The 23,508-nt window shown below is 38.4% G+C and overlaps 1 protein-coding gene across 8 annotated transcripts in view; it reads right to left on the minus strand.

The window, feature by feature from the left end:
* The window catches only part of ZNF366 (zinc finger protein 366), a 268,862-nt gene that overhangs the window by 174,956 nt on the left and 70,398 nt on the right, over positions 1-23,508 (minus strand). Inside the window, exon 1 of one of the 8 annotated variants that reach the window (XM_039870186.1) lies at positions 20,990-21,014. The exons of the other annotated variants lie outside the window; for them this stretch is intronic. The gene's annotated coding sequence lies outside the window, so the exon portion shown is untranslated. Of the gene's footprint in view, positions 1-20,989; positions 21,015-23,508 lie in introns of those variants that run through there. 8 annotated transcript variants of the gene reach the window in all.

A 23,508-nucleotide genomic window follows, 5' to 3' on the forward strand; every position in this document is an offset into this window, starting at 1 on the left:
GTTGGATGGGTGGATGGATAGATAGGTGGATAAATGAATGGATATTGCAGATGACACGAGTCTTAGTTTGAGTTCCCCATAAGCAGATCCTGAGATAAGGTCATTTATTTGGGAGATGATCCCAGGAAATGCTGATAGCAGAGTAGGGAAGTGAGATAGGTAGGAGAAAGAAGCCAATAAATGGTGTCTTTATCAAGCAGATTGTCATTCTAATAAGCATCTGGTTAATTACCAGGCCTTGAACACTAAATGTCTCCCCTGCCTCCTGCCCTATATAACTGAAAAGTTATGGAATTCAGAGGTTCTAAACAAGGATGGAAAAACACAAATATTGCACATGTTGCTGGTTGACTTCAAATAAGGGAGCATCCTTTTTTATCATCCCTTAAAACCAGGGCTTCTTAGAGATTGCCCAAGATCATGGGTGAATACAACATGTCTTTGGGCAGATCTAAATAAATTTCTAGAAAATTTATCTCCATTTTGATATATAAGGGAATAGTTCTGTTCAAAGTCAATCACCTATTTCAGTACAGGATAGCATACTTTTAAGACTACCTGAGTTCATATGCAACCATCACTTCTTAGCTATGTGACCTTGGGCAGGCATCTAAACTCCTTTTGCCTTTTTTTTTTTTCCCTGAAAAAATGGCAATAATAAAGCATCTGTAGGAATGTTGAGGTGATTACATGAGACTGTTTGTTAAGCACGTATCAGTGACTGGCAGCTGGTATTAACCTTGTTTGCATTTTATGATTTAAGGGATACCAGGATTAATAAATGCAAGCCATTCTTATTATTGTTTGGAATGAATAAAAATGTGTGGTAGGTGAATTTTCAAAATTTTAGTTCCATTAACATTAAAAATACAACCATAATGAGGCTATGCATGGATGAAACAATCTGAATTTCTGATAAAGCATTCGTGAGCACTCTACTAAGAAAAAAGATGAAATCAGGTAAAACATCTAATACCAACAGAGCTGAAATAAAACACTTAATTCTGTGAATTTAATCCACTGATGTCAAACCTTAGAAAGACAAAAATTTAAGGGTATTTCAAACAGCTTTCTTGTGGAGGACAAAGAAGGAAAAGACAGTATAGTCAGCTTCTCTTGCTATACAATGGGAAAGATTAATGGGTGTCTTGTATTTTAATATTAAGTTCTTATTTGCTATATTTCTATGACCTTCTCTTCTTGACATTTAGGAGAAAAAATAGATCTGTTTCTGCATTATGCTCTGTATCTATTAGATATATCAACTAGAAATTGTGTTCAGCTACTGGTAACTGAGACTTAAAATACTGGCTAAAATCAAGCAGAGATTTCTTTTTCCCTTATAAAAGAAGAAGTATTCTAGAGAGAATAGGGTGACTCCAAAATGTCATGAGGGCTCTAGAGTCCTTTCAGCTCTAAGTTCCACCATCCCTAGGGTGTGACACTTGTCCTCACGTTTACAATATAGCTACTGGAGCTGTAGCCCTCATTTCAGTGTTCCGGGCAACGAAAAGGAAGATGCAGGGAGAGACAAGTGGGGTCTTCTGTTTGAGTCATCCTCCTTTAAAAAGCTTTCCCTGTAAGCTCCACTCAGTGACTTCTAATTATATGTAATTGCCCCTCCCCTAACACCTTGCAAACCCAACAATATAGGGATTCTGTTAGTAAAAAGGAAGGAAAGAATTATACTGATTAAAGACCTAACAATCTTTGCCACAGTGAGCTCTTAATAAATTGTTGTTTCTTTAAACAGCAACCAAAAAAAAAAAAAAAAAAAAAAAAAGGAGCAGGGAAAGGAGAATAAATGACGTGTTAACTCATCCCTTTGACTCTCTATGAGCTTCTTGCAGCCAGGAACTGTGCTTTATTCATCATTGTATCCCCAGGGCCTAGCTAAGTCAGTGCTCAATAAATATGAATTTAATGATTGAACTAAAGGATGATTATATGGATGTAAAATAATAAGACTAATTTTACAAGTTTGTGTGCAAATCCATCTCCTAAATCCAAAGACTTGGCTTTTAAAGAATTATTCTAACAAGTCAATAAGAGAGTACTATAATTATCCTCATTTTATAGATGAGAAAATTGAGATTAAGAGAGCTTAAGTAACATGCCCGAAATGAGACACTCTCAGGCATGGCCTCATGTAACAGCAGGTTAAGTCACCAAGCCTACTGAGGGCCTCTGTCAAAGTGAAATGATCCAGTGTTCACCAGAGAGGAGCACGGCAGCACAGCAGCCATAACACAAGCAGGGCAGCCAGGAAGAATCCTGCCCTCTTCACCCCCTCAGCCAGCACGAGTTCCCCTCATAGGCCCTGGCCAGCATGGCCAATGCTACTGCCCTGATTGGCACAAGGAATGATCTAGATAGATTGTCTAATTTCCTTCCTGTCCAGATGAGGACACTGGATTCCCACAGAAGTTTGGCATCTTATCCAAGGTCATACAGCTCAAAGGATTAAAATCAGGTGTATTACCTCCCAGGCTGGTACAGACTTCAAGTTCCCATCAGCACCAACCTCCTAAGAAATCTAGAGGCAGAACTAAGATGAACTGGGAGCTGCTCAAGAAGCTATTTTTCACCACTCCAGACCAACACGTTCGCCTCTCCAGAGCCCATCCTAGCATTTACGGTTGGGTGTGCAGTGTCAGGTTGCAGGACACAGATTTCAGTAGTACTAAAGGGAGAGGAGGCATTAATAATAAGTGGGGGAGGGGGAGAGGCATCACCAAAATGGCTACTCCTCCATGCCAGTATCCTCTAGAAGCAAACACCTTAGCTCGGCCCCTTGGATGGCAGATGTGAATAGGACTAGGATGACCAACCATCCTGGTTTGCCCAGAACCATCCTGGTTTAGCAAAGAATGTCCCACATCCTGAGAAATCACTCAGAATGCCTGCAAACAGGGGCAGTTGGTCACACCAGCATACTTCTGTTGTTACTCATGGGCCATTTGTTTAAAGACTTTCAATGGAACCTGGGAAAGTGGGAAACAAGAAAGAATCAAAGTTAGCTCGTCCACTACTTAGGATCCAACACAGCAAAGAGTCATTTGTTGAGTGCCAAATTGATGACAGGCCCAAAATCTGCCTCTGCCACCTTCCTGAGTGCCCAGTAAACAATGATTGTCCTGTGTTCAGGCAGGATCTGGCGCAGCACCTGTCATTATTAATATAGACATATTCCAGAAGTGACTTGTTTTAAAATCATGCAAGGGGGTGGGCGCTTAAGAGCACATGCTACTGTTATGGCTGCAGAGCCCACCTTGGTGGCAGCAAGTTCTAGGAGCTCTGACCTTCTACTGGAGAACCTCTGAAGGTTGGAGGGAAATGAAAAGCTCTGCATGGGAATCTCTATTTCACTGCTTGCACTGAATGAGAGCATAACTGAGTCTCCTAGGCAGCAGAGTTGACCCTAAGAAGAGCCACACTACCCTACCGTTAAGATGACACTGGGCTGGGGGTGATAAGTGGGCTCTATAAAAAAATGGAATGAACCCTGCTGTTTCTCCCATAACCAAAAGGGAAAGTGAGCTCCAAAGCAGGAGAGAGTTACCCCTGCAAAGAAATAAAGCCACCCTCCTAGGTGCTAAAGCCATGAGGACCTTAATCTAGTGTGTATTGGAGCTAAAGAATCTGGTGGAAAATCAGGAATAACCTGCCCTGCCCAATCAAGCTGAGAACACAGGGGCTCATGTGTAATGATGATGATAATTAAAAACAATAATCATCATTATTTACCACATGCTGGGCACTAATCAAACCACTTTACGTATGCATTTAATATCTCTGACAATCCTAAGGTATTATTATCATCTCCATTTTACTGATGTGGAAAATAAGACACAGAGAGGTTAAATTACGTACCCTAGATCACACAGCTAGAAAGTGGCAGAGCTGAGATTTGAACACAGGAGAACCATGGAAAATTGTGGGAGCATGTCTATGGGGTACCTTCAGGGGTGACTATTATAAAGCTGTAAAGTGTTGTAGGATTCTGGGTGACCACAGTCTATTGCAGAATATGAGTGTTGATTTTCCTTTCTTGTAACAAAGCTGCCTTCTGGACCCTGTACATGGGTGCCTGTAAGCCCAAAGCACTGCTCAGTGGAGAGAATATCCTAGGTTCTAGCTGGGAGGTGGAGAAAGAAAAGCGCATCATCTCTGACGTAGAAGTCTAACACTAGGTCACCTGTAAATACACTATGTCGATCTGCTTCATGAGCTGGATCAAACAACTCCCCTTTGTCTTCCCAAACCAAAGGTTTTCTTCATCTCTGCGAAGGAAGTGAAAGAGCATGAGTCATCTGCCCAGGCTGAATTTGAAGAGTCCTCACTACAGGCCTCAAAAAGATCATGCTCTGTTTGTTTCTCCTGTGACCCTGTGCCTTCTCACTGGCCACTGCCCAAGTGAGGCCCCAAGAACGGTGTGCCCCAGAGCTGCCTGGGCATGTCTTCAGAGACCAGCTAGTTGTTTCCTGGAGTGAGAGGTGGCGGGGGTAAACCTGATTTACTTTCGCCGCTGAGCAAGAGATCCATTTACCTAAAGAAAGAATCTTTAAATCAGAAGCAACATTTATGATATATCCCTAAACTTAAAAATTAGGTTACAAAATAATATGTAAGTTGTAATAGTATTTTGGGAGAAAAAAATAGCAACAACAATAACAGCTGTTTGTCAGCTGCTTACTATACGCTAGACACTGTGCTACCTCTTTGATTAACCCTCAGAGTAACACAATGAGGTGGGTATGGTATGAGGTAGGTATGAACACCCTGAGACTAAAAAGATTAAATAAATAACTCAAGGTGGAGTCAGGAATTAAACTCACACTGACCGACCACACACCCTGTTCACATCACCATTCCACCTTCCAGCCTCCATATACACCAAGATGTTAGCTGTGGGGATCAAGTCTAACTGCTGGGGTCAGATTTTTAATTTTACTTTTCTGTGTTTCCCAAATTTTACACACTAAGCATTATTATTTTTGCATGGCGAGGGGGGTAGATGTTATTAAAAATAAAAAAGTAGAGATATATTTTTAAGTAAGAAAAAAATACAGGATCCCCAAAGGCAATGATTTTTGCAGCTCACAACCAGATAACTAGACCCTGGTGTCTATCCACTTGCTGAATTCACTGCTCAGCAGCATGAAGTCTCTCCTCTCTGCCATTCGTGATCCACCCTGCTCTGTTCCTCTCCACCTGTGTGGCCTTCTGCTGCTCTACTGCCCTTCAGGGAGCAGCCTCCCCACTCACACTGGAGAGCAAACCTGTCTTTGCCCTATTCCAACAAGATCCTCCAAGTCCTCCAAGATGTTAGTGGCCAAAAAGGTGGTTGACAGGACCAGAGTGAACAGGTTTTCCAGGTAATCATCTTTTGAAAAGTTCTTCTGGACACTGGGCCAAAATACTAGAAAATAACCAGAAGTTATCCTGAAAATGCTAACACCTCATTACCCTGAGCTCCGAGGAGACCTAGGAGAGCTGCCTTCCGAACACTACAGAAGCAGTTCTTCAAATCCTACACTATCCTTAGCATTATCAATCAACTCTGTGCTCTCTGTGAAAGAAATATAGACATACACAGGTTGTTTACAAGCCAGCTAGAGAGGCATCAGGTAAGTAAAAAGAAGCACCTCTTTTAGCACACCCATATGGCACTGATTTGTTATAACACAGGTATCTCGAAACATTTGACATTAATTCTCTGTGGTGCTGAATTGTGTGGTTAATGTATAATTCTCTCAGAGCTAGCCATTCTGTACAGTAAAGAGCATGTTATTTTGCGTTCTCAGAATTGGGAGGCAATTCTCTGTTCTATAAAGAAAAGCCTTGGGAGATAGAGCTAGTGTCTCCCTCCAGAGCAAAGGTCAGGCTTGCCTACTACCCTTTGTGAAAATCTGGGTTCCTTAAGCTCAAGATTCTTCTCTGTAATGAAGCACACTGCCTGTGCAGGTGTCATCTGGTCCTTGTAGTATCACGCTATAAGAATTAGGGCTCAGGGAACCTGCTGAATATTGCTGATAATCTAGCTGCTACTATTGCTGTGAGTAATAAACTGTTCATTGTTTCTAACCCAGGAGTCTCATGTCTTCTACCGGCATCCATGAAATGATGGCAGGCTAACTCACTACCTTGTAAGGAGCGTAAAAGTTCAGATACTTCATAGTCCATGACACTTAGCAGCAGGTTCTAACATGATATAGTCTATTTTCCTCAGTCTCAAAGACACTGTCCATTCCATTCACTCAGCTGAGGTCTCTCATCCTGTCATTATTCCTTTTTTTATGCGGATAGCTTTGATAAATAATGACTGGGGGAAAAAAGGGGATATACAAGTGACCATGCTAGATCCACTGAAAATAAGTTAAAGGACAATCCCACTGGCCATAAATGGCAAAAATAATGGTAACTCAAGACTCTTTCATGAAAATGGTTAGGAAATCAAGGGTACAGCCCAGTGGGAAATAAGGGATTGGCTGAAATTCTTTGATGTAAAAAGATCATTAAAACACCATTGTATTTAAGGAAAGTTGATCAGAAAGAACTGGAGAGAATGGAAGAACAATGGCCTATGTAGGCCACTGTGAATGCATCCTCACTGGGGATGTGCCAGGAAGCTCCTATCCCCAAAAATACACTTTCTAAATAGGATATGCCTTATTTCTACCATACGGTACAGATGAGTACTACATAACTTATAAATTGGAGTCCTTTCTTGATTCCAGCCCCGCAACAGGACAAAAGAACATATAAATGTGGCCCTATTGAGAATTCTGTCCTAAAGTACTGCTGGAGAACAAAGTTAATTGTAAGGTTTAGTCAAAAACATTTCACACAATTATTCCCTTTAATTTTATTTTCATCTATGGGAAGTCATGATCATGTTACAAATAATAAGCTCTGAAAATAGAGCATGTAAGAAAAGGATTTAGTCACCAAAAATGCACAATAAAATTAACCTGACTCCAATTTTCCAAAACAATCATTTTGCTACCTAATATCTATGCATAGGCAAATCACATAAATAAATGTAATAGTATTACTTTGATACAAAAGCCAAAGGTTTAGAATTCTTTCCTTTTCTCTCATTTTCAGGATCTTTACTCTAACCTCATGCATCAAGGACACCGAAGGACACACAGTGGGACTTCCATATTATAGTACTAAGCTTTTAATGGCTGGGGGAAAAGGGGCCCACATCAAATAATTCACCCACTAACGGTACAGGTCAATGGTTTTTAGCATATTCAAAGAATTGTGCAACCACTGTTACAATTTTAGAACATTTTCATCACCTCAAGAAGGAACCTTTAGTAGTCATTCCCTATTCTTTTAACCTTCTATCCTTCCACCTCCACCCCAGCCCTTGGCAAATTGAAACTTTTTTAATTGGGAAGAGAAGTTTTGAGAGGTTAATGTAGGAGCCTAATGACTATAGCACTTTCTCTTTACAAACTTTATAGTGGGTGTCAATGGACCAGGCCCAGGGATAACTATTTTCCTACCGAGAATCTGCCACCTCCCTGAGGTCTGGCTTGGCCATCAGCAGCCTCTATACAAAGCTGGTGTTCAAGAAGGTTAGAACCAAAACAGAGAACAGCAGTACAGCAAGATGGAAAAGGCCTTTGACTTCCAAAATCCAGAACAATCTGTTTTTCCAGGTGTCATTTTCAAATTAGATGACAAGAATATTCTATTGGATGAAGAAGTTGTTACCCAGACAAGTTTCCTGGGGCCTTTTGCTTACCTTGGGATAAGCAATTGGAACTGTCTTCAGTTATTTCCATCACTAAATCTCTTTTAAACTTTACTCAGGATCGGAATCACCTGTGGTGCTTATTAAAAATCTATCTTCCTCAGTTACAACCCAAAATGGAAACTGTATTTTTAACAAGTAGCCCAGGTGATTCTTATGTAGGCCATTCCTGGACCTATTTTGGCAATACTAGACTGAAGATTATCCAAAGACTCTGAGTTATATTTAGCTCTACCCCTTAGTGTGGTTTTCTCATGGCCATGGCGGGTGAAGGGTGAGGGAGCTAGAGTCTGAGGAAGAGAAAAATGCCAGTGCAAGTGAGATGGGAAGAAAAAGCCTGGCAAATAACATCCTGCAGGCCTTCTGTAGATGCTCAGACAGTTAAGAGAGAAGGTGGAGAAAACTTGTCATATCTATCACCTGTATTATTATTTAACTAATATGTCTTTGTTTATATCGATGCATCTAATACTGCCACTTTCTTTAGACATGTCCTGAGAAATAATATCTGAGTTAGATAGTTTTTTTTTTCAAAAGCACATTACAAAAAAATATTTAGTTATTGACATTTTTAAATACATCTATGTACTACTAAAGTCTTCACAGAACTACCAGCAATCGAAGTACCATCCTTAGGAAAACATCCCTTTGTTCTGTGAGCTTCTGGAGGGCAGGGATTATGTTCCTTCCCTTGGCAATTCATTGTAATGTCTACCTTTCCTCTAGGATAGATAAAGTTTTTAAAGAAAAATCTGTTTCCAATGTCAAGATTAACTTCTTGTCCACCCTCTAAATAGGGCATAGTTCATCTGAGGTTGAGGGTCATGAACAGTTTGATCTCCAGATATGCACATACATGATTGCCACTGTAAAATGCAAATATGTTGGAAATTAAAAGTTAATGCAACCTCTCCAGAGGGTATTAGAATTACTCTTAGTACTATACTCTTTATTTCTTAACTTTAAATGTTCAGCCTTTCAGGAAAGGCTTTAGAGATAACAAAATGTATATAACATCCCAAAGTACATAAATTTAAAAAATTTAGAGGAAGTTTTTTAAAAATGGAAAAAAGCACAAATATAATTTTTTGCAGGTGTAAGTTCTGTTAAACACATACAAAAGAATGTGTTCAGATGAATTTCAAATATGTCTTTATCAGTGCTATTTCTCCTCCTCCAATATTCCTTAATAAAGGAAGCTTTAACGAAGCTGCCTGTATATACAATAGTAAATTCATATCCCAGTCTTCCAGGAACAAAATGCAATCATAGTTTGCAAATGCAAATTTAAGGGAGACACTAGACTCAGTAAATAGAGATTTGTGAGATTATCTCATTACTATTTCTTAGAAATCAGATATTGCATAAAAGGGATGAAATGAAATCCTCTATAGCATTTTGAGCATCCTATTCATAATGAGGTATGTAAATGTTGCAAATCAGGGAGAATATAATAATGTTTTTTACATACTAACAGGAAAGTTCAGTCCCATTTATTATACATTTGGTTCAATTTTTGAGTGAGTGCTGTATTCATGCCATTCATCATTTTGCAGGACATAAAATGGAAGCATAAATTGATGTTTCTTTTTCTGGTTTAACGTTTTCATAGTATGAAATGAGTAAACATCTTCTGGGAAGACGTATATGCTCTAGGCAGAAGAGAGATCTTAAATTTTCATCAAAGCGCTACACCCTTTTGTTTGCGTAGCCAAAAGAAAAAATAAATATCTCTACATCTCTACATACTAAAACACATTGAAGTGCAAAACTCTGAGGAACATGCTTTTTTTTTTTCTTTTAAAGAATTTTATTATGTCTTGCAATACATATGTGTGGATGAGCATGGCTTCGGAAAACAAAATACCCCAGCAGGACCAAACTAGACCAATTGCTTGGAGAATAATACAAATGCATATAAGATTCAACTTTTTACATTTTTCTTGGTAGAATAATCATTATGATTCCAAGGACATTGGTGATTTCTTTGAAATATGCTTACTCTCTATCCTTCAAGGTATATGTGCCTAAACGAATAAATTTTTCATGTTCAGGGCTTTATTTGCCATTTCGTATCTTTCAGGACAATCCTGATTAGCATATAGACTTCATCAGATTGTAATAAACAGCTAACTCAATTCGAATGGGTAACTCAGAGGAATCAGAATTGAAAGTAAGATCCTTATTTATATAATTACTTGTGTCACAAAGTAACTAAAAAATACACTGGGCTGTCTCTTCTCAGCAATAGACTCGAGGAGAAAGTCTGAGTGGCAATAGTCCCACCTCTTCTAAAGATGGTAAGGGCTTCCTTTTCTCTAGGGCAGAGTACAGAGCCTTTGGATTTAGTCTACCATGTGTTAAATTCTATATCTCAAAAGATGTAGAAGCAGGGCACCTGGGAGAGGAGGGACTGAGGAGTAAGTGAAGAAGGAGAGAGAGGCAGTCAGTCTGGGAGGGTCAGGATGGATGCTTCTTCCACACAGCATTTCAAAGATGGCGAAATCTCCAGTGGAGACCCTCTGTAGAGCCACATAATGAACACCATGCACCATGGCCTTGTGGGCCTCAATCAAGACACTACTGGCCAAGTGTATAGAAAAGAGATCCAATCCAGCTTGGCCGAATCACAATTGTCAGAGACTTTTTGGTGACTGTTAGAAGCCTTACAACATCAGAGGCTGTCAACAGGATCTTCTGCAAAGTGGGGAAGGTAGGTCCACTAGTGTAGATTAGGTCCACTAGTTTAGATTATCAAGCTTGAGTTTTTATACCTTATTCATGCCAGGGTTATGGCTCTTGTCATATCATTTCTAACCAATAAGATATCTTAAATGCAACTAATATTTCTCATTAAAAATTTATTCTAATATTTCTTGTTCTTAAACAACTTTGAGATGTTGATTCAGATTAACTTGCTCACACTCCTCAAACTTAAATATTTCCAAGTAAATGACCATAAATCCAGTAAAACATTGTGTCTTCAAGAGAGTGGGTGCCAAGAGCAGCAGCAATATCCACCTTTAGGTGGCCACTGCAGGCTTGGACTGGAATCATTGCGTAGCTAGTCAGTGGGCTGAAGGCTAGAGGCCTTTACCCCAAGTTTACTGGATTTCCTAAATCCCTGGATTTTGCAAGTCTTGGGTAAGGAAGACTGGTTACCCAAAAATTACATTTGTATTCCTTGACCCAAATAATTATGTGTCTAAGCTAAAATTAATTTTTTTAAGTGATGTGACATTTCTTGTACACAAGTGTTGTGACCCAAATGCATATCTGTTACATTGGTGTAATGTCTATCTCCCTCACTACATTGTAAGCTTCTTAAAGGCTAGGACTATACCTATTTTGTTTACATAGCACACTGTATATGCTTGATAAATACTTGTGGAAAGAAGGGAATAGGAAGTAGATGAAGAGAAAGGACAGGGAGAAGAAAGAATAAGAGGAAGTGAATTCCAATCCCAGGGCACCATACAGTCTTTCTTCAATATGTTACAGGTTCAGTGACATCTCCAAGACTGGGCAAGGCACCAGGATAGAATAACTACACAAGAGTCATGTCTTTTCAAGCTAAAATAAACTTCTGTTTTTAAAAATACTCAGAAGGACAAATAGTGTGCTAAATTATAAATCAAGGGCTGAAAGCCACGGGTGCTAGGCTCTGGAAGGAATCTGTGCTCTGTATCAAATGTCCAGACTGGCAGGCAGCTGCAAGATCTCCTAGAGCAACACCATCCCTTATAGATGAGAAAAACTAAAGTGCAGGGAGGTTAATAAGTCTCAACTGGCATAGCCAGGATGACAACTGATGACTTTTGACACATAATCTCAACATTTTGAAATAGTCTATACTCTTCTCACTATATGAAGTCGTTGTTGTGGGTTTCTACAGGGGAAAAAAAAAAAAAAGAAGAAGAAGAAGAAGAAGAAAAAGAAAACACTAAACAAAAGAGATTTTAGGCTTCTAGAGTAGCAAATATAATGGAATATAAAAACGTACTGAAGGTCATATGGCAGAGTGGTGGTCCTAAAGCCACCTGCTATATAACATCTAATGCTCAATAAAATATAAATAAATCATAGATAGATGATTAAGAGATACATGGATGGATAGAGAGAGAGAGAGAGAGAGAGAGATAGACAGACTGACCGATACTTTTAATTAAATGTCTGAGGCTACAAGAAGGTGAGAGCATTCTGTCAATGCCCAGAACATGAGTCTAGGAAGCAATTATGATTTCTTATATAGAAAAAAAATTACACATTTTAAAAATCGATAGAAGAGTTTCACAAGGAAGTTATGTAAAGATCAACATATAAAAATAATTATATTTCTATTAATAAGCATTTAAAATGTAAAATTTTAAGTTATCATTCATTGTACTATTAATTCTTTCTATATATTTTAAATTTTTGAAAATAAAGAAGAAATATTATACAAATAATCAAAAGAAAACAGATATAACATTTACAGTAGCCACAAAAATAAATAGATAGATGATAGATAAAATACCTAGGAATAAATCTAACAAAAGTAGAAAATAACCTTAATGAAGGACATTACAAAACTTTACCATAAAAGTCATTAAGGAATACCAAAATAAAACAAAATTCCATGTTGGTGGACATGGAGACTCAATATCGTAAAGATGTCAGTTATCCTCCAATTGATCTAATTTGGTTACTGACCAGAATCACCTGTTTGAATAACCCAAGCCCTAGATACAGCAAAGTAATGAAGACCCGCTCCTTGCGCAGAAGACAAGGACCACATCTATGACCCTCCCCGTCCTATAGGGAAATTTCACCACATGTCTCTGTGTGCTACCATTGTGCATGCTTCTATTATGGTGGTAGTAGCCAATCTTTCTAACCTAAAGGCCCAGGCATAATGTTTAGTTCAGGGTTTCTCAACCCTGGCACAATTGACATCTTGGACCTAATAATTTTTTGCTCTAGGGGCCTATTCTGCGCATAGTAGGATATTTGGCAGCATCCTTGACTTCTACTTACTAGATTCTAGTAGCACACACACACACACACACACACACACACCAGGTATGACCACCATAAATGTCTACAGACATTGCCAAATATTTCCTGCAGAACAAAATTACCCACTACAAGATTAGCATACAATGTGACAATGGAATACATTTCCTGTAGACTTTTCTTCTTCATTCACCTATTTTTCCACTAGAGTTTCATCAATCTCCAAATGAGATATCCCAGATGCAAAGAATAAGGAATCAACAACATGAAAAGTCAGAACACAAAAGAGGAATGCCTTTAAAACTGTAAGGGAAAATGATTTCCGACTATGGCTAGAATGATAGTGTTTATGATATTCTTTTTTCTCCTCTTCTTCCTGACCACATGAGTAGACTATATTTCCCAGCCACCTTTTATTTAGGCAGTCCGTATAACTGAGCTTTGACCAAGGGACTGTGGGTGAAAGTGAAAGCCACTTCCAGCCAGACCTCTAAAGCCTTTCACAAGATCCTCCATGTTCTTTTCTCTTGTCAAGTGGAGGGATGCGCAAGACCCAGAGGAGGACTCCAAGACTCTGGTGGAGTCTCCAGATGGAAGGAACCTGGGTCCTTAATCATGTAGAAAACTTTTCACCAGACAACTGCACTTAACAATGAATCAAGCAAAACTTTTTGTGTTAAGCCACTGAGATTTGAAGGTTGTCTGGTACAAGAGTTAGTTGACTAATGCAGCACCTTAGAACTCTGTAACCATATAAATCATCAATTACATGGGCAAATGGGGCAGGCAAATGGGGCAAGATTTCAAAAATTTACCTCTTTTTTATCTTTTCTTGAAAAAGCAAGTAGAGAATGCACTCCATAAAAATAAGGAAGTAAAACAAAGAAAGAAATTGTAGAATCTAGATGTCTAATACAAGAATCAGATGAAGGAAATCCTCAGGATGGTGGTGAAACATCTCAGGAGGATGGCTAGGCAGCAGGTCAGAGAGCAACCAAAAAATAATCAGAGCAGAAGGACAGGGACTTCATAAGGGACCTTCAAGAAAAAAAAATGCAAATTAATAGATTATCTGAAGTCTTTAGTTATACTGAAAGGTTTTGTACAGCTCTACCAGAGAGTCTGGATTTATATTAGTGATAAAAAACAAAAATCGAAGCAATCAACTTCAAGGAAAACAAAAAGCTAAACAATAAAGGAAATGTAATCAATACATTTTGAGATTTAGTTGTCATGGTATTTATGTAGTTGTAACAACATATACCCTAAATTCTGACTTACTCTCAAATTATTATATGTCTATATTGGGAGAATGGAGGAAGGAAAGTATCGGGGGCCCAGGGGGAGCGAGGGACTAGGAGGTGGGAACACATAACACAAGTAAATTCTTATCTTCCATAATCGGAAGTCCACTGATAACATCTAAAATTGAAAAAAATCAAGAAATAGCAGTATAAGTATATTATTTAGAAACAATGAGGCATATTGTTTCCTCCTGAGAAAATAAATATGGAATGAATTGTGTCCCCCCTCAAATCCATATATTGAAAGCCTAACCCACAATGTGACTGTATTTGGAGATAGAGACTTTAAATGAGGTCATAAGGATGGGGCCCTAATCTGACAGAATTCGTGTCCTTATAAGAGAAGAGAGACCAGACCAGACCCAAACAGAGGAGGGGCCATGTGAGGACACAGCAAGAGGGTGGCCATCTGCAAGCTAGGAAGAAAGATCTCACCAAAACCCAACCCCTGCTGCCACCTTGATCTTGACCTTCAAGCCTCTAGAACTGTGAGAAAATAAATTCTGTTGTTAAAGTCATCCATTCTGTGGTATTTGTGTATGTCTTTGAGCAAGTTCCAAATTGCTTAGTGCTTCTCCATCTTATATCTTCTCTATCTATAAAGAGAGACTGATACTATCTACCTCACATGACTGCTATGAAGATTAATTCAGATAATGAGGCCATTATAATTAAGGGCTATTATTAGTGCTGGCAGCAGAGTTGGTACTCTAGATTCAAAGAGTCAAAGGATTTCAGACCTGGGTCCAGTCTGCCTTAGCTGTGTGACCTTGGGCAAGACATTTTACCTCTCTTGGCTTCAGGTTCTTCATCTTTAAAATGAGGATGCTGACTAGCTGATCTCTAAGGATTTTTGTGGCTCAAACTTCACAGGAGGAAAATCTGTGTCATATCAGTAATAGGAGATATTGTGGCTTTAAGCAGTATGAAAAAGAGAACACAGTATACTGCATACTGATGCCCAGCTCCTCTGGAGGTAAGCAGTCATACCTAGCCCTCCCATGTAATAGGAGACATTCACATTAAACAATGCCATTCCCCATGTGATGGTGGCAGTAGTTTTCATAACAACTGGTTATAAACATACATCATGACAAAAAGCTACTAAGCCTTTGGCATTGCTCTTCAATTAATTTTTATTTTAATTAAGCCTAATAGCAACCTCATTTACTTGAAAAATAGTAACACTTAGATGGAAGACACTTCATTTATCTTACCCATAGGCCATGCTTGGTGCCCCCAATCCTCTTGCAGACCCCTCTAGAACACTCCAAGCCCCCACGATTTAAAAACCACTCAGAGGGTAACTGGGAACCACTAACAAAGAAAACCAGCTTCCCAAGGCTTCCCCATCTCCAGTTTGAAACTGAGCCCAAAGCGGCAGTGTGCTTGTAGCCTCTGGGAAGACTGCACCTGGCCAGAGTGTCAAGCAGCATTTAGACACCTATGCAGCCCCTGGGCATCCATGGGGACTGCCTGTGAGGTGAGTAACCTCCCCTGGGACTGAAAGGCATTCCCCTCAGTAGAGCCAGAGCATGAAAAGGGGATAGACTGGATGGTTTCCTCTGGGATGACCTTCGTCATCAAAGAGAGATACTACCCTTGATTCATGAAAGGCTCATTCCTTAAACTGAAATCATTGTTCATTATGAATGCTGAATATGCAAGGCAAAAGCAAAAATATAACAGATTTTGTTACAGAAAACATTGGAACCTGTCTCGAAAGATGTAGTTCCCAGTCACTATCCCTTAGTTTCAGTTTCCTCATAATAAAAAAAAAATGAAAGTGAAAATAATGCCAAATTCAATGAGTTACTAAGACAATTAAAAGCTCCTGATGAACTCCAAAGCTATGGAAATGCTCATTATTCTTACTAATAGTATCGTGAAATTTTTCAAGTTAAAAAATATTTCTTTTTCTATCTCCATGACAATCTGGCAACCCAGATAGAAAACCTTTTAACATCATATAAAGATGAGCAATTTAATCCCCAGCCTCTCAAAGGTACCTCTGTGCATAAGAATGATCTATAGAAGGCTAAAGGTTGATTATAAAATCTCAAGTGTCTGCTTGCCTCCAGCCATTTTAGATGAGCTATTCAGAACGCATCCAAGTCATCAGTTTGCTGAGACAGACAGGAACAACAAGGAGGAGGGTTTGATTTCCCCTGCTGGAGAGGAGACATATCTATTGCTGTCTACCTTTCTGTATATCACATGTCTAGCTCTTTGTTCTTTAACAATATGGCTTGAGGCCTTAAATCTGTGTTCAAATTTACATGGTAGGGAAGACCGTATTAGTTACTTTACAAAGAGCTCCAAAAACACACAGGCGGAAATGAGACCAACCAGCTCAGTTGCTACGTAATCTTTCCTAGAATTATAGGGCATATTTATATTTTTGGAAGGGGATAATTATTTTATATTGTGTATATGACAGGAAGTTTTCAAAAGTGGAATCTAACTAAATGTACCATCAAATATTTACTTTGGTCTTGTATGCTTTGTCTTGAGAGAACAGTTCTGATCTAAATTATACATTAATATCCAATTAAAATCCCAAATCATCTTGTTAACTGGAACTTGGGAGCACTGGTGCGTCCTGGCAGTCAGAAGGCATCGTGGTATGCTGACAGAGCACAGACTTCAGACCAAACACTGATAGCGTGTTATGTCAACTTGAACAAGTCTATGTCATTTCTCTGAGCTTCCATTTCCTCATCTATAAAAGATGAATAAAAATGCTTCCTAACAGAACAAAATGAGAAAGTGGGAGTGAAAAAGTTGTGTTATATAAATGTTTGTGATTATTGTTGCTATTATTAGAAAGCTATTAGAGTAAAAACTGTTTGCTCAATTATTCTTGGTGGTCTAAATGCAATGACTGACACCAACATTATTGTCACTTCCCTCACCACCTCAGTGCAGTATAAACACCTTATGAAAAAGATGTGTGTATTCTGAAATATTTACAGATGAAATGATATGATGCCTGGGATTTGCTTCACAAATAAAAAAGCAAGTTGTAATGATAGAGTCTGTATGATTTCTTGGAGATAAATAAAACCATGGACATAGATATAGATAAAGACTTAAGCAACAGAGACATAGATGCAGAGATGGATATAGATATAATATCTAATAATACCAAAGGGATTATATCTGGATGATATAATTGTGGCATATTTGTATTTTCCAAATCTTTTATAATAAAAAGTTAATTTCTACAATTTTTAAGTACATTTTTCATTTTTTGTTTTGCTTTTCAGAAATATACTAGAAAAAGTTTAAGTTGCAAAAATCACAATAAGAACACGAAGCATTAATTCCCTGTCCTAAAACTAAAAAAAAAACTTGGGAATTTTAGCTTGGCACAGGCTATTCTCTCCACTTGGTTCATTCTCCCAGCTTCTCCACCTACTCCTCAAAGGGCCGTTTCTTTCTCATCTCTACATGAATACCTAAATGCATCTCCTCAGAAATCTCCTAGCCTACCAAGTAAAACTCGGCTTCCTTTGTAGTACCTGACATAATTTTATAATTATATATTCTTTTGTTTATTTCCTTGTTTATTGGCTGTCTCACTTGCCCATAGGACTTAAAATGCCAAGAGGCAAAGACTCTGGCTGTTTTGTTCATCACTGTATCCAATGCCTAGCATAGGGCCTAGCACATAAAAGTGTATCACATGAATGAATGAATACAGCTAGATCCATGCAGGAAGGCAGATGTTTTCACCCAGATAGATTCTGAAGTTGAGGGCAGGGGCTAAGTCAATAGGCATCAGAGGGCTGGCATATCAATAATATGCTGTATTAGAAATGAAAACTGAAGCGGTCGTGAATGATTTCTATTTAAATTCAAAGAACTCCTCAGGGCAATGCTTACTTGAAAATCCTGGAGCTAAAGCAGACCTTTAAAATCAAATCTTCTCCTGCAGATAGGGAAACTGAAATCAGAGAAATCAAATAGCCACTAGTAGTCTTGGTCCCCACCTGCCAGGCCAGAACCCTCTCAACTGGCCCTCGCTGACCCCAGGGTGACAGCAATATAACCTGGGCATTCACAGACTGATAGCCCCAGAGGTTCCTCTTGGCTTCTATTAGCACAAGAAGTCTGAAAGTAAATAGACAGAATTTATTTTTCAATGCCCTTTTTATAGGCTGTTTATTACATAAAATATAGATTCATAAATTAGTTTGGCACCAACATTTCTTTTGTTGTAGAGTTATCTCAAATCCCAAACCAACATGAAACCCATTTTCTTCCTTTTCCTTCTCTACGACATAAGCTTGCCTAGCGTCCCTCAGAGCCAGGTCTGGGTTTAATCACCATTCGATTTCTTTTGGCATTTAATAATTATATTGAAATACATGTAATGCATGTACTAAATACATGTAATAATAATTACATTTATTGCGTGCTTACTATATGCCAAACACTATCTTAAACACTTCGCATGTTATGATCATTCGATGTTCACAACAACCCTATGAGGAAGATGATAGTATGCCCATTTTAAATGTGTAAACTTAGACGTAGCTTTAAAAACCTTGCCTAATTGGCAAGCAGTGGAACTAAAATTGGACCCAGGCAATCTGGCTGCAGAAACCACATTCACAACCACACGTTTTGGGTTTTTTGTTTGTTTGTTTGTTTTTGTCTCGTGTTTAAATAAGAGAGATGTTTATTTCTGTGTTGTGCATTATATAGCACAGAGGTACATGACCCAGGGCCACAGGGAAGAATCTTCTTTTCTCAACTTGTGGATTTTAACACTAAATGCAAGGCTGTCACTCACTAATTGCCACTTCCCAGTCGGTGGGAAGGTGTGAGGAAGAGGAAGACAAGCAGCTTCCTTCTCTCTCAGCAACTTTTCATTAAAAAAAAGTCAAACCTACAGAAAAAGAAAGACTTAAAAATGGAACCAAGAAACTTTTACCTAGATTTATAAGTTGTAAACATTTTACCACATTTGTTTTATCTCTCTTTATATAACTAGGAAAATGCTGAAGGCTACACAAAAGAATATCTCTTACAATATAATGGAAAGATCATCCAGCCGATTAGAAACATTATAATATAGTTGACTTGATAACATGAAATATTATAATTTTCTTTTCCTGTTGCCTTTATTATTAGACTGTCCCACAAAGAAAAACATGGAGAGATTTTTTTAAAAGATAAAAACATCAAAGCCACAATAACACAAGCATTCCTAGCCTAGCATCGCCATACGACAGAGAAAATAAAAAGATGGGCACCTGGTAGGGTGGAAACAGGCCCTCTTGAGCCTGTTTCCTCAAATGTAAAATATGGCAAGACTTACTACAAATCTATTATTTCCAATGATTCCAGGCAGAACCTAGAAGTCTACCTTTTTAACAAGTCTGATGTAGGTGGTTCACAAAGCATATTCTGAGAAACACTGAATAGAAAGGGAACTAACTAGAGAATTTATGGAATAGAGAAAGAGGGAAAGAGGTCCCAAACCCTTTACACTGTCGCCTCAGTTCTCCCTTCTCCCATGCCTGCTGCCTGTATCCTTATCCACTCACGCATTGGAGGCTGCCCCAAATTTTGCCTCTCTCACTTCAGTTTAGTCTTCTCCAAGTCAAGTCCTCCTATGATCTCTTCTCCACCCTGTACCCAGCCCCTAATCCATCCAAGCTTCCCCATTAATCACCAGTATAAAGCTTCTGCTTCAGACAGCCTGGTCTGCCTGGATGCCATTAGGACCTACAACACCTCCCTCTTTACTCTCTGCCTCCTGTTCAGAGCCTGGCTTAAGTCTTCTCCTTCCAAGAAACCTTCTACTCCAGGCACCCTGAGTCCTTCCCTCCTTATACTATTGAGCATTTAACTCTACCTTGCAGTGTTCTCTACCTAGCCCCTTGTTTTATTCTGGGCATTTCTCAATGTGCTCTGAGCAACTTGAGGATAGAAGCAGTGATCCTCCTTCCTCAAATTCACAAAACTTAACAGAGTGCTAGACATGTAGTAATCAACCTATAGTAACTGGTTGATTACTCCACTGATTTATTTAGGAAGATGAGATGAGATCAAGGAAAGTAACTCTAAGGGTGAGCACAAGAATGGAGCTTGTTAGAAACTGATGAATCCACTGGGGGCCCTTGAGTATGGCTGAACCAATCTTCAAGGGTGTTCTAAATAATGACCTCTAAGTGAGACAATAAGTAGAGTTCAAGATAAAATCTGAAACAAATGGAAAACAATGGGCAAACAGCTGCTGGCACATGCTCTGTTGTGTCTTTGAGGAGTTTCAATTAAAAATAGCCTTAATACATCAAAAAAAAAAAAAACCTGGTGAAATTCTTTTATTGTCCCTGTAATGTGTTACTAAGGAGTTATTGGTATCATTTCATGGCTCCAGCACAAATGCTTCTAGAATTTATTGCTGGGTTCACATCTCTGCTCTTTTATGGATTTCTTCTAAGAGGGGCTTGAATACGGGGCTCCCATTATATGTCCCTTGTGGAAGGTTGGCTAGAGCAAGCTGCATCAGCAAATGGCAATAAAGCTCACCAAGGCAACAACTGTTACTCAACAGTGTAGTATGATTTACAGCAGAACAGTTCCAGATGGATTCTGATGTAACCCTTTTATTTCCATCTCCCAATAACATTGAAATAGAAAAATCAATTACAATACCCACGTTTTACATGTTGCTGAGTTTTGCTGGGGGCAAAACGGGGGAATAAAAAAAAAAGCATAAATATATATATTATATATAATATACACATATCTTTAGACAAAGGCACATTTTGTAAATAACTAAAAACAATGAGAGAGCTTCCAGGAAAGTGGTAGGTATGTTTTATCAAGACAAATTACAAATAAGTACTATTAGAAAAGATCTTATTTATTTAAGGGCTTAGAAACAGCTTAAATCACAAACCCTTTGTTTGTTATGTCAACAGGCTGTCAATAAAAATCCTTTTACTGGGGTCAACAGAGTCACTAGTGCATTCATCAGTCCTGCTTCTTTAACCAGAGGCAGTCGTCAAATCTCATTAGCTCGCTCTGTCTCCAGGAGGTGGGAGATCATCTATCAGTTATCATCACTGCGTGACAAGCCATACGAAGGAGAGCTTTAAATCCACTGTTTTAAAACAAGGAAGGAGAGGATAAACGTCCTCGAATATCAGCTCTTAACAGAAAGAGAGGCTGCAGAAGGCGACAGGATGATTGTATGTGGGTTGGGCTGTATGGCTTTTTGTTTTAAATTAGCCAGTGATTATAGAATTCATATGGCAAACCTGACTTGCACTTTCTGGATATTTCCTAATCTAACCCTTCATAGAGGACTGGGAAATGAATGTTGTGAAATTAGCATAAGTTTAGTGATACTGTAATTAGATAACTTTCTCCCATAAAAATCCAAATCCTGAATCACTAAACAGATGCAATGAGCCGTTTAGTGTGCATCTGGCTATAAAAGCAGGTAACAGATACAATACGTTTCTAATTATGTTAAGTGATGGGACAGAAAGAATCATGATACACACTGATCAGACTGCCTTTCCTCATTTTAATACCTTCAGGTGACCTTCTTTTCATAAAAATCAGCATGCTGTTTGAGCAACATTTTATTTCCACCTTATTCAACTTGTATTTATCTAAACGACTACCAGTCTAAATTGTGTTATGGATTCCCCCATCTACCAGCTGCTTAGCAAAAGTCTCAGTTCATTCAATTGTCCAGCCAATAAAGTGGCAATTTTCAAACTTGAATGCATTTACAAATCACCTGGGGATCTGGGTAAAATGCAGGTTGTGACTCAGGAGGTCTAAGCTGGGCCTGAGAGTCTGCATTTCCACAAGCTCCCAGGGGATGGTGATGCTGCTCGTTTGAGATTCACACATTGGGCATAAATTGCTTTAACAATAATCTTTAAAATTTCCAACAAGAAACAGAAAACACAATTATATAATTTCATGTGATTTGTTTCCTGAAAGATAACAATTATGTTTAAAGGGAAGTCGATTTTGGATATGAATTTTAAAATCCAATCATAATCTCCCTAAATATTACTTCCATGGATAGACATCTTTTTAGAGCTGAAAAGGTCCTTTAAGGTCAATGAGTATTGACTTCAGGAAGTCATCCAAAACAGAACACAAAACAGATTCACTTAAAGCAAAGCTTAAATCCAATACTTTTCCCCAGCTGCACTATTGATGACTGCTTGGCTTCTTTGCACTGAATGTACATAAACAAATTGAAATATGCTCTCCTTATTTTCAAAAATCTCCTCCTGAGAATAGGATTAAAGTTCATTTACTCCCCTATAGCAGCTGCTGTCCAAAGTTTATTTAAATATGACATACTTTAGATTTCTGTTATTATTTAAACTAATTCCCTTTAAAATTTATTAGCCTGATACAGATTCAGCTGTGTAGATAAATGTCAAAGGTCAGAATATTCTAATTCACCTTTAATGATATTAGGGCCCTGCACTTAATTACTACTTTCTTCTGAAAAGTTCATAATACCTCATAGTCATCCTCCCACTAAACTTTTCTGAGTTTGGTAAAGAAATGGGTTCTCTTTATAGATCTGGATTTGCAAGGCTAATATCTAAAAACTATTTAATTTTTCTGTAATTTGAGTAAATAGATACTAAGTAGAACATAGTAACATCTTGGATGTGATTTTCTTATTAAGTATAACTAAGTTTTCCAAAAACATGGTTAACAGATTCATGGATACTAGTATAATTTCCTATGCACAAAAGGTACGTTGTAATAAAATGGTCAAATATATTCATCCCCAAAATATTTATTTAGCATCTATAATAATAATACTAATATAAATGACAATAATAATAATAATAAATAATAATACTTATAATAAACTAAGGACAATTTTAAGTACTTTACATAAAAGTCATTATTCTTTACAATAATTTTATACAGTAGATATTAATACTACCCACATTTCACAGATGAAGAAAGTGAAACACTGAGGTTAAATAATATACTCAAGGTTAAAAAGCTAGCAAGTGGCTACTCTGGTTTGAATGTTTGTGTCCCCCAAATTCATGTGTTGAAATCCTAACTCCCAAAGATGATTGTGTTAGTAGGTGGGGCCTTTGGGAGGTGCTTAGGCTATGAGGATAGACCTCATGCACGGGATTAGCGTAATATGAAAGAGACCTCAGAGAGCTTCCTACCCACTTCCCGCCATGTAAGGACACAGAAGGCACTGGCTGTGAACCAGGAAGAGGGCTCTCAACACAACACAACCACACTGGGGCCTTGATCTTGCACTTCCCAGCCTCCAGAGCTGCAAGAAACAAATTTCTGTTGTTTACAAGCCACTCAGACAGTGAAATTTTGTCACAGCAGCCCAAAAAGGCTGACACAGTGACAGAGCCAAGATTAAAACCCAGACGGCCTAGTTTTTGTGTCCAA

This window comes from Pteropus medius, unplaced genomic scaffold (genome assembly GCF_902729225.1).
Source record: "Pteropus medius unplaced genomic scaffold, Ma_sr-lr_union100, whole genome shotgun sequence".
Taxonomy (NCBI): Eukaryota; Metazoa; Chordata; class Mammalia; order Chiroptera; family Pteropodidae; genus Pteropus; species Pteropus medius.